Genomic DNA, 12,694 nt, shown 5'->3' with positions numbered 1-12,694 from the left:
ATCACACACAATACTATCAAATAGATCACACAATACTGTCATACAGTTCTCACATAATACCACCATATAGATCACACATAATACCGCCAGTGTTCTCACATACCGCCATATAGATCACACATAATACCGCCAGTGTTCTCACATACCGCCATATAGATCACACATAATACTGCCATAGTGTTCTCACATAATACCGCCATATAGATCACACACAATACTATCAAATAGATCACACAATACTGTCATACAGTTCTCACATAATACCACCATATAGATCACACATAATACCGCCAGTGTTCTCACATACCGCCATATAGATCACACATAATACCGCCAGTGTTCTCACATACCGCCATATAGATCACACATAATACTGCCAGTGTTCTCACATAATACCGCCATATAGATCACACATACCGCCAGTGTTCTCACATACCACCATATAGATCACACATAATACTGCCAGTGTTCTCACATACCACCATATAGATCACACATAATACTGCCATAGTGTTCTCACATAATACCGCCATATAGATCACACATAATGCTGCCAGTGTTCTCACATAATACCGCCATATAGATCACACACAATACCATATAATTCTCACAATACTGATCAAGCATAATACCACCATACAGATCACATAATACCGTCATATAGATCTCACATAATGCCATAATACAGCATGACGCCCGCAGCTCCTGTTATCGTACACATTGAGTTGCGTGTGCAATGGGGAAAGATATGCAGGGGGGAGAGGAGTGCATAGAAGTGGATTAGATACACGGTTCACCAGACAGTATCACACAGGAGAGGATTAGATACACGGCTCAGCAGTCAGTATTTCACAGAATTAGGCTATGTGCACACGTCAGGATTTTTTCCTGACATAATCCTGAGAATTCTGCCAGAAATCCGCGTGCTTTTTTTGCGCGGATTTCTTGCGGAATTTGCGTGTTTTTTGCGCGGATTTTTGCTCTTTTTTTTTTATTTTCCGGAATGTCCTTTTTGATAGGAAATCCGCAAAAAGATAGAGCATGTCCGGATTTTTTGCGGTATGCGTTTTTTTTGCGGAAAAAAACGCTAACATCTGCACAAAAAATGCGGAATGCATTCTAAATGATAGGATGCATAATGTTAGCGTTTTTTTAGTGGATTTATAGCGTTTTTATGGCGAAATTCCGCAAAAAAAAAACGCTAAAAATCCGGACGTGTGCACATAGCCTTAGATACACAGGTCAGCACAGGATAGGATTAGATACACGGTTCACCAGACAGTATCACACAGGAGAGGATTAGATACACGGCTCAGCAGACAGTATCACACAGGAGAGGATTAGATACACGGCTCAGCAGTCAGTATTCCACAGGAGGATTAGATACACGGCTCAGCACAGGATAGGATTAGATACACGGCTCAGCAGACAGTATCACACAGGATAGGATTAGATACACGGCTCACCAGACAGTATCACACAGGAGAGGATCAGATACACGGCTCAGCAGACACTATCACACAGGAGAGGATTAGATACACGGCTCAGCACACAGTATAGGATTAGATACACGGCTCAGCAGACAGTATCACACAGGAGAGGATTAGATACACGGCTCAGCAGACAGTATAGGATTAGATACACGGCTCAGCAGACAGTATCACACAGGAGAGGATTAGATACACGGCTCAGCAGACAGTATAGGATTAGATACACGGCTCAGCAGACAGTATCACACAGGAGAGGATTAGATACACGGCTCAGCAGACAGTATCACACAGGAGAGGATTAGATACATGGCTCAGCACACAGTATTACACAGGAGAGGATTAGATACACGGCTCAGCAGACAGTATCACACAGGAGAGGATTAGATACACGGCTCAGCACACAGTATAGGATTAGATACACGGCTCAGCAGACCGTATCACACAGGAGAGGATTAGATACACGGCTCAGCAGACAGTATAGGATTAGATACATGGCTCAGCAGACAGTATCACACAGGAGAGGATTAGATACACGGCTCAGCACACAGTATAGGATTAGATACACGGCTCAGCAGACCGTATCACACAGGAGAGGATTAGATACACGGCTCAGCAGACAGTATAGGATTAGATACACGGCTCAGCAGACAGTATCACACAGGAGAGGATTAGATACACGGCTCAGCAGACAGTATCACACAGGAGAGGATTAGATACACGGCTCAGCACACAGTATAGGATTAGATACACGGCTCAGCAGACCGTATCACACAGGAGAGGATTAGATACACGGCTCAGCAGACAGTATAGGATTAGATACACGGCTCAGCAGACAGTATCACACAGGAGAGGATTAGATACACGGCTCAGCAGACAGTATAGGATTAGATACACGGCTCAGCAGACAGTATCACACAGGAGAGGATTAGATACACGGCTCAGCACACAGTATTACACAGGAGAGGATTAGATACACGGCTCGGCAGACAGTATCACACAGGAGAGGATTAGATACACGGCTCAGCAGTCACTATCACACAGGAGAGGATTAGATACACGGCTCAGCAGACAGTATCACACAGGAGAGGATTAGATACACGGCTCAGCAGTCACTATCACACAGGAGAGGATTAGATACACGGCTCAGCAGACAGTACCACACAGGAAAGGATTAGATACACAGGTCAGCACAGGAGAGGATTAGATACATGGCTCAGCACAGTATAGTGATAGATGCAGGGTCTGATGTCCTGTGAGGAGCTACAGTGAGGTCGGAGCAGCACAGAGATTCTCCCCCATCCCCCTCTGTTACCTCTCTGCAGCTCCAGATAAGAGGACATCAGACCACAGCACTTCACCCTCTCTAGCGATTCTAGAGATTACAGGCAGCAGAGGACAGGGAATGGCTGCTGAGTGTGAGAGGAGACAGATGGAGCTGCCCCTCCAACAGCACGGCTCTACAGTGGAGCTCACAGTCAGGTACACTCCACTGTGGGCTAAAGCAAGATGGCGCCGATCTCCTGCCTCTGCTGTGATGTGGAGACCGCCCAGGGGGCGTGGCCACATCAGAGCAGAGAAGCTTATAATGGTAGCTATGGGGTCGGACGCCGACTGCTGAGTCCTATGCCCAGGGCAGCCGTATGTGAAGACTGTAAGTGTCGTGCAGCTACACTTACAGTCCTGCAAATGAAAATGGCGGCGCCCAGTGGCAGAAAAAAAAATGAATAAAAAAAAAACAATAAATACTATGCACTTGAAAATAACTTATGAAAATAAGGAATTAAAGAGGTTTGTTTTTTTTTTTTACAATATTAAAACGCGGCACCTTCCCTTTAAGAGGAAGGAGTTTAGATGATTGTGCCTGGTGCATTACTGTGAGGAGGGTGGGGCTTATATAGGGGAGGCAACTCTGGCTCTCCCTCTTTCTCTCACTCGATGGACAGGAGGAAACATGTCTGCAGTTTCAGGGAGTATAATACTGGGGTTATCACCTCACATTATAGCTGATGGGAGCACATTCACCTCACACATCATATATTAGTGTAGTATCAGCTCCTACATCATATATGGGATCAATTTTACCTCAGAAATTCATGTAGCTGCCATGTTCCCTAATGTGTACTTCCCTGCAGACATGGCTGATATACTACTCCACATTCATCATGTATTAGTGTAGTCTCAGCTCTCACATCTTATTTGGGAGCAATATTACCTCAGAGATTCATGTAGCCGCCATGTTCCCTCATGGGTCTGTTACAAGTTGCCTCACACACTGCAGAGACAGCTCCTGTGTGACCTGCTTACAGACATGGCTGTTGTGTCACATTTTTGCTGTATTATGCAGAGTCTTCATGAGTTTTGGGTATCTGTGTGATGGGTCAGAGCATTGGCACATACAGTGTCTGCTATTGGGAGCGTGGAGCTGGGCAGTTACAGGGACTAGTCACTGGTGAGAGGGAGCAGTAAAGGGATGGTATATATATATACCTTATATATATATGAGGGTAGGAGGCTGCACTTCATGTCTGTGCATTGTATGCTGCTGTCTGCTGATTCCCCCCTTCCCATTTATGGAGTCTGGTGACCTGTATGTGACCTCATCTCTGCTGCAGTACAGTCTGATGATGCTGGGTGATAACCAGGTTACTATCACTATCTATATGTGATATATGAGAAAAGGCTCCATCTCTGCGCAGCATGCTTATCATGTATACAGACTTTGAGTACATGTTAGATCCTGGGTCTCCAGGTTATTTTCCTTGCTGCACATATAATCTGTACATGACTTCCAAATCCGTGCTTTATTTCTGGAGATAAGGCAGCCTTTAGTCTCATTATGTTGCATGCTGTCCTGCCTGATATATCCACCCCTTTTTCTGTATATACTTATGGCTGCAGGCAGCTTATCACAAGCCTGAGTGGATTACCTGGAGCCTTACTATATATATTTTATCAGGTGTCAATAATTATTCGGGGAGTAATTCAGCACATGGTGTGGTTGTGAGTGGGCACTAATAACTCAGCACATGGCGGGCAGTGAGTGGGCACTAATAACTCAGCACATGGCGGGCAGTGAGTGGGCACTCCTAGTGTGATGCTGCACCTTGCTCTGGAGAACACATCATGGGCCCAGTTTTCAGCCCTGTCTCTTGTCTATTGTATGTAGGTAGTGTGACTGACTGGGGACACAGACCTTGCAGTTTTCTGCACATACACTTATGGCTGCAGGCAGCTTATACTAGACCTACATATTATATTTTCTTATGATGTATGTGCAGCTGGTGGTTAGAGAGCCTGTCTGTAACTGCTGTAGAGGAGCAGGCGGCTTCTTTATTGTTACAGCATATAACAGCATTGCCCATCATCGAATGTATCTGACCTTATGATGGGACATTTTCCAGTATCAACCTGTAATATGCCTTGGTTGTAAACTTACATGGTGTTTTCATCTTCACTTATCTCACATCTTGTGCAGTTGGGGGGGTGTCCTTGAAGTTGGTTATAAATTGGTCTGGGGGATCCATTGGGATATGGATTCCTCTTTTTGGAATTTAATTTGGTTTTTGATCTGGTGAATGGTAGAGGGGATTTTCAGCAAGGGTTTGTTGAATCCTCAGGAAGTTCAAGTGAACATTGGAACCCTGTGGTTGTGGTGCTCCCGAGCCAGTGTGGTAACGGCTGGGAGTAATTGTTGGTACATTTTATGTTCACTTTTTGTTTGGTAATCACCAGATCTTATGAGCTTCAAGGACTCCTCCCAACATGTTAATGTTCTTTATGCTTTGATGTTTTATTGTATGCTGTTTTAATTCTTATATTGTCCCCTTCATATATTTGCAGCAATGGTGTATATCCACTGAGTGCTTAATTTTATATTACCTAAGATGGTGGATAGCACAGACTAAGTGGATTACCTGGAGCCGGGCAGTTGGGGGGTTCCTTGAAGTTGGTTACAAATTGGTCTGGGGGATCCATTGGGATATGGATTCTTCCTTTTGGTATTAAATATGGTTCTGGATTTGGTGAAATGTGGAGGGGAGTTTCGGCAAAGGTTTGTCGGATCCTCAGGAAGTTCAAGTGAACATTGAAACCCTGTGGTTATGGTGCTCCCGAGCTAGTGGGGTAACGGCTGGGAGTAATTGTTGGTACATTTTATGTTCACTTTATGCTTGGTAATCTCCAGATCTTATGAGCTTCAAGGACTCCTCCCAGCTAGCTAAGGTTATTTATGCTTTGTTAGGTTATTGTATGTTTGTATTAATAAAGGTGTGTATTTAAAAAAAAAAAAAAAAAAAAAAAAGCACTTATTTGTTTCTTTTTTAGTGGATCCTTGAAGCTAATTATAATTTGGTCAGTAGGGGTAACCATCTCAGGTATGGACCCTCTGTTTAGGGGGGGTGTTCATGATAGTATCACCCCTTGTGTGGAGGAGTAAACATCTCGGGTGTGGCCCCTGGATGGAGGGGTGTAAATCATAGTATGACCCCCTGGAATGGAGGGATAACCATCTTTGGTATGGCCCCCTGGTGTGGAGGAGTGACCATCACGGTATATCTTCTGGTCTCCAGAAGCATTTATATCTTACAAGACCCTGTTAGGGTAAAGTCCCTGTGGTCATGGCAATTATATTCTACATGCATACAAATTGGGTGTTGGACGAGGTCCTGAATAGTACCTGGACAGGTTATATGCCTGGGGTGTTGGACGAGGTCCTGAATAGTACCTGGACAGGTTATATGCCTGGGGTGTTGGATGAGGTCCTGAATAGTACCTGGACAGGTCATATGCCTGGGGTGTTGGACTATGTTCTGAATAGCACCTGGACAGGTTATATGCCTGGGGTATTGGACTGACGTCCTGAATAGCACCTGGACAGGTCATATGCCTGGGATGTTGGACTGACGTCCTGAATAGCACCTGGACAGGTCATATGCCTGGGGTGTTGGACTACGTCTTGAATAGCACCCGGACAGGTTATATGCCTGGGGTATTGGACTGACGTCCTGAATAGCACCTGGACAGGTCATATGCCAGGGGTGTTGGACTGACGTCCTGAATAGCACCTGGACAGGTTATATGCCTGGGGTGTTGGACTGACGTCCTGAATAGCACCTGGACAGGTCATATGCCTGGGGTATTGGACTGACGTCCTGAATAGCACCTGGACAGGTCATATGCCTGGGGTGTTGGACTGACGTCCTGAATAGCACCTGGACAGGTCATATGCCTGGGGTGTTGGACTGACGTCCTGAATAGCACCTGGACAGGTCATATGCCTGGGGTGTTGGACTGACGTCCTGAATAGCACCTGGACAGGTCATATGCCTGGGGTATTGGACTGACGTCCTGAATAGCACCTGGACAGGTCATATGCCTGGGGTGTTGGACTGACGTCCTGAATAGCACCTGGACAGGTCATATGCCTGGGGTGTTGGACGAGGTCCTGAATAGTACCTGTGACTTGAGAATGCTGAGGCACAGATTTTGACTGTTTATATTGACCAACTCCTATTTCTTTCAAGGTTGTTGTCTGGACAATGCAGTAATCTGGGGCATTAAACTGAAGAGCAATGTACCTACTATGGGTGCCCTGGAGTCAGTGGAAGTGACTAAGAGAAAAGTAATAAAGTGCATCCCGATGCCCTTGAGCCAGTGGGAGCGGCTAGGGGTGAAGACATCAAGTGCATTAACACGAAGGGCAATGTGCCTATTCCCAATGCCTTTGTCCCAGTTGGAGAAGGTTAATGGTATATGTTATCAAGTGCCTGTAAAGCAATTAACAATGGCGTGGCAAGGTTATTAATAATGTCTTTGTAGACTTTTCTGCTATAGGCTTATTTCATTTACTATGTCCAAATATTGCAGAAATTATTTAAATTATTTAATGATCGGTTATAATGTCGATATTATATTGTGTATGGCTTTTAATTACTCCTTGTTTATAGTATCTTTCTCTTTATATACACTCATCACTTTTTGGGTAGTAATAGTAAGTGGGTTTAAGAATTGGTTACTGCACAGCCCAGCTACTGTATGTAATGGTGGTTTCTTGAACTGAAATCGGTGAATTAGTGAGTTATTAGAGTTGGCTACAATACATGCAGTATAATAGTTTTTGAGGCATCACAGATGTCATTATACAGGTAGTCAGACTGTGGCTACCCCTTTGTTATGGTTTAGTTTCTGCATTCCCTATTATAGGATCCACATTGCAGGATGTTTAGCGGCTGGTATTTTGCTGTAGTTACCATATTATCGATCATAATTTGGTAGTGTTGCATTGTTAAAATTAATCTGTTGTAGTCCTGGAATTTTGTTCCTTATATGCACAGTCTTTCCATAGCATGCAGATCTGCTTGATGACTTTATTAGACATGGGTGATGGGGGACGAGTCCATTCAAGGTGTCAAATGGCCTCGCTGGTGGCGGTTTAGGAGTCAGGTGGAAGTTGCAGACAAGTTAATGTGGACTCATTTTAACTAATAGAGGATGTAAAACCTCATGGTGGTGAGCAGGCTCGGCTTTGGTGGCCAGCCTCAAGGACGTTGTAATGGTAACATCAATCAGGGGCGGGCACAGTGGTTAAGCACAGGAGTGAGGATAATAGGGTCATTGGTGCCCTGAAAGTTTACTGGCTCTGCTTGAATGGCAAGCCAGTGCGTGCCGCCCCTTTATGGCTGTCTGTCCTGGTGCTGTATGTCAGACAGCTGGGGATATCGCAGTACTTGTGAATCCCAATGTACTAGCACTCCACCTGACTCCTACTGTGATTATTTAATCCTGTGATTTGAATAAAAGCTGTGGCCATTTTGACAACCAAAATAACGTGTTTTGTGTATTTCTTTTAGTACCTAAGTTTACAGTAGTTATAGTGGTTTTAAGAAGGAGTGGGGTCCATCCCATATCCAAAAGTCATGAAACCACCGGAGACTAGACGGAGGAGGACATGACTTGGGGATGGGTGGACTGAGAACTCCTGCAGCCTTTGTTTGTATTGCAGTGTAGATTTTAAACAAGAGTGTTGTTGCTTTAAGAGGAAGGAGTTTAGATGTTTGTGCCTGGTGTATTACTGTGAGGAGGGTGGGGCTTATATAGGGGAGGCAACTCTGGCTCTCCCTCTTTCTCTCACTCGATGGACAGGAGGAAACATGTCTGCAGTTTCAGGGAGTATAATACTGGGGTTATCACCTCACATTATAGCTGATAGGAGCACATTCACCTCACACATCATATATTAGTGTAGTATCAGCTCCTACATCATATATGGGATCAATTTTACCTCAGAAATTCATGTAGCTGCCATGTTCCCTAATGTGTACTTCCCTGCAGACATGGCTGATATACTACTCCACATTCATCATGTATTAGTGTAGTCTCAGCTCTCACATCTTATTTGGGAGCAATATTACCTCAGAGATTCATGTAGCCGCCATGTTCCCTCATGGGTCTGTTACAAGTTGCCTCACACACTGCAGAGACAGCTCCTGTGTGACCTGCTTACAGACATGGCTGTTGTGTCACATTTTTGCTGTATTATGCAGAGTCTTCATGAGTTTTGGGTATCTGTGTGATGGGTCAGAGCATTGGCACATACAGTGTCTGCTATTGGGAGCGTGGAGCTGGGCAGTTACAGGGACTAGTCACTGGTGAGAGGGAGCAGTAACGGGGTGGCATATATATATGTATACCGTATATATATGATGGTAAGAGGCTGCACTTCTTGTCTGTGCATTGCATGCTGCTTTCTGCTGATTCCCCCCTTCCCATTTATGGAGTCTGGTGACCTGCATGTGACCTCATCTCTGCTGCAGTACAGTCTGATGATGCTGGGTGATAACCAGGTTACTATCACTATCTATATGTGATATATGAGAAAAGGCTCCATCTCTGTGCAGCATGCTTATCATGTATACAGACTTTGAGTACATGTTAGATCCTGGGTCTCCAGGTTATTTTCCTTGCTGCACATATAATCTGTACATGACTTCCAAATCCGTGCTTTATTTCTGGAGATAAGGCAGCCTTTAGTCTCATTATGTTGCATGCTGTCCTGCCTGATATATCCACCCCTTTTTCTGTATATACTTATGGCTGCAGGCAGCTTATCACAAGCCTGAGTGGATTACCTGGAGCCTTACTATATATATTTTATCAGGTGTCAATAATTATTCGGGGAGTAATTCAGCACATGGTGTGGTTGTGAGTGGGCACTAATAACTCAGCACATGGCGGGCAGTGAGTGGGCACTCCTAGTGTGATGCTGCACCTTGCTCTGGAGAACACATCATGGGCCCAGTTTTCAGCCCTGTCTCTCGTCTATTGTATGTAGGTAGTGTGACTGACTGGGGACACAGACCTTGCAGTTTTCTGCACATACACTTATGGCTGCAGGCAGCTTATACTAGGCCTACATATTATATTTTCTTATGATGTATGTGCAGCTGGTGGTTAGAGAGCCTGTCTGTAACTGCTGTAGAGGAGCAGGCGGCTTCTTTATTGTTACAGCATATAACAGCATTGCCCATCATCGAATGTATCTGACCTTATGATGGGACATTTTCCAGTATCAACCTGTAATATACCTTGGTTGTAAACTTACATGGTGTTTTCATCTTCACTTATCTCACATCTTGTGCAGTTGGGGGGGTGTCCTTGAAGTTGGTTATAAATTGGTCTGGGGGATCCATTGGGATATGGATTCCTCTTTTTGGAATTTAATTTGGTTTTTGATCTGGTGAATGGTAGAGGGGATTTTCAGCAAGGGTTTGTTGAATCCTCAGGAAGTTCAAGTGAACATTGGAACCCTGTGGTTGTGGTGCTCCCGAGCCAGTGTGGTAACGGCTGGGAGTAATTGTTGGTACATTTTATGTTCACTTTTTGTTTGGTAATCACCAGATCTTATGAGCTTCAAGGACTCCTCCCAACATGTTAATGTTCTTTATGCTTTGATGTTTTATTGTATGCTGTTTTAATTCTTATATTGTCCCCTTCATATATTTGCAGCAATGGTGTATATCCACTGAGTGCTTAATTTTATATTACCTAAGATGGTGGATAGCACAGACTAAGTGGATTACCTGGAGCCGGGCAGTTGGGGGGTTCCTTGAAGTTGGTTACAAATTGGTCTGGGGGATCCATTGGGATATGGATTCTTCCTTTTGGTATTAAATATGGTTCTGGATTTGGTGAAATGTGGAGGGGAGTTTCGGCAAAGGTTTGTCGGATCCTCAGGAAGTTCAAGTGAACATTGAAACCCTGTGGTTATGGTGCTCCCGAGCTAGTGGGGTAACGGCTGGGAGTAATTGTTGGTACATTTTATGTTCACTTTATGCTTGGTAATCTCCAGATCTTATGAGCTTCAAGGACTCCTCCCAGCTAGCTAAGGTTATTTATGCTTTGTTAGGTTATTGTATGTTTGTATTAATAAAGGTGTGTATTTAAAAAAAAAAAAAAAAGCACTTATTTGTTTCTTTTTTAGTGGGTCCTTGAAGCTAATTATAATTTGGTCAGTAGGGGTAACCATCTCAGGTATGGACCCTCTGTTTAGGGGGGGTGTTCATGATAGTATCACCCCTTGTGTGGAGGAGTAAACATCTCGGGTATGGCCCCTGGATGGAGGGGTGTAAATCATAGTATGACCCCCTGGAATGGAGGGATAACCATCTTTGGTATGGCCCCCTGGTGTGGAGGAGTGACCATCACGGTATATCTTCTGGTCTCCAGAAGCATTTATATCTTACAAGACCCTGTTAGGGTAAAGTCCCTGTGGTCATGGCAATCATATTCTACATGCATACAAATTGGGTGTTGGACGAGGTCCTGAATAGTACCTGGACAGGTTATATGCCTGGGGTGTTGGACGAGGTCCTGAATAGTACCTGGACAGGTTATATGCCTGGGGTGTTGGATGAGGTCCTGAATAGTACCTGGACAGGTCATATGCCTGGGGTGTTGGACTATGTTCTGAATAGCGCCTGGACAGGTTATATGCCTGGGGTATTGGACTGACGTCCTGAATAGCACCTGGACAGGTCATATGCCTGGGATGTTGGACTGACGTCCTGAATAGCACCTGGACAGGTCATATGCCTGGGGTGTTGGACTACGTCTTGAATAGCACCCGGACAGGTTATATGCCTGGGGTATTGGACTGACGTCCTGAATAGCACCTGGACAGGTCATATGCCTGGGGTGTTGGACTGACGTCCTGAATAGCACCTGGACAGGTCATATGCCTGGGGTGTTGGACGAGGTCCTGAATAGTACCTGTGACTTGAGAATGCTGAGGCACAGATTTTGACTGTTTATATTGACCAACTCCTATTTCTTTCAAGGTTGTTGTCTGGACAATGCAGTAATCTGGGGCATTAAACTGAAGAGCAATGTACCTACTATGGGTGCCCTGGAGTCAGTGGAAGTGACTAAGAGAAAAGTAATAAAGTGCATCCCGATGCCCTTGAGCCAGTGGGAGCGGCTAGGGGTGAAGACATCAAGTGCATTAACACGAAGGGCAATGTGCCTATTCCCAATGCCTTTGTCCCAGTTGGAGAAGGTTAATGGTATATGTTATCAAGTGCCTGTAAAGCAATTAACAATGGCGTGGCAAGGTTATTAATAATGTCTTTGTAGACTTTTCTGCTATAGGCTTATTTCATTTACTATGTCCAAATATTGCAGAAATTATTTAAATTATTTAATGATCGGTTATAATGTCGATATTATATTGTGTATGGCTTTTAATTACTCCTTGTTTATAGTATCTTTCTCTTTATATACACTCATCACTTTTTGGGTAGTAATAGTAAGTGGGTTTAAGAATTGGTTACTGCACAGCCCAGCTACTGTATGTAATGGTGGTTTCTTGAACTGAAATCGGTGAATTAGTGAGTTATTAGAGTTGGCTACAATACATGCAGTATAATAGTTTTTGAGGCATCACAGATGTCATTATACAGGTAGTCAGACTGTGGCTACCCCTTTGTTATGGTTTAGTTTCTGCATTCCCTATTATAGGATCCACATTGCAGGATGTTTAGCGGCTGGTATTTTGCTGTAGTTACCATATTATCGATCATAATTTGGTAGTGTTGCATTGTTAAAATTAATCTGTTGTAGTCCTGGAATTTTGTTCCTTATATGCACAGTCTTTCCATAGCATGCAGATCTGCTTGATGACTTTATTAGACATGGGTGATGGGGGACGA

The 12,694-nt window shown here is 44.2% G+C and overlaps 1 long non-coding RNA gene across 1 annotated transcript in view; it reads right to left on the bottom strand.

The window, feature by feature from the left end:
• The window catches only part of LOC138674025 (uncharacterized), a 136,253-nt gene extending 133,062 nt beyond the window's left edge, over positions 1-3,191 (bottom strand). Inside the window, exon 1 of the long non-coding RNA XR_011320435.1 lies at positions 2,803-3,191. This is a non-coding gene — a long non-coding RNA (uncharacterized lncRNA). The remainder of the gene's footprint in view (positions 1-2,802) is intronic.
• Positions 3,192-12,694: the final 9,503 nt, after the last annotated feature.

The sequence above is a fragment of the Ranitomeya imitator genome, chromosome 4 (assembly GCF_032444005.1).
Source record: "Ranitomeya imitator isolate aRanImi1 chromosome 4, aRanImi1.pri, whole genome shotgun sequence".
Lineage (NCBI taxonomy): Eukaryota > Metazoa > Chordata > Amphibia > Anura > Dendrobatidae > Ranitomeya > Ranitomeya imitator.
The sequence above is the reverse complement of the archived record's forward strand: the minus strand, read 5'-3'. Positions and strand labels throughout refer to the sequence as shown.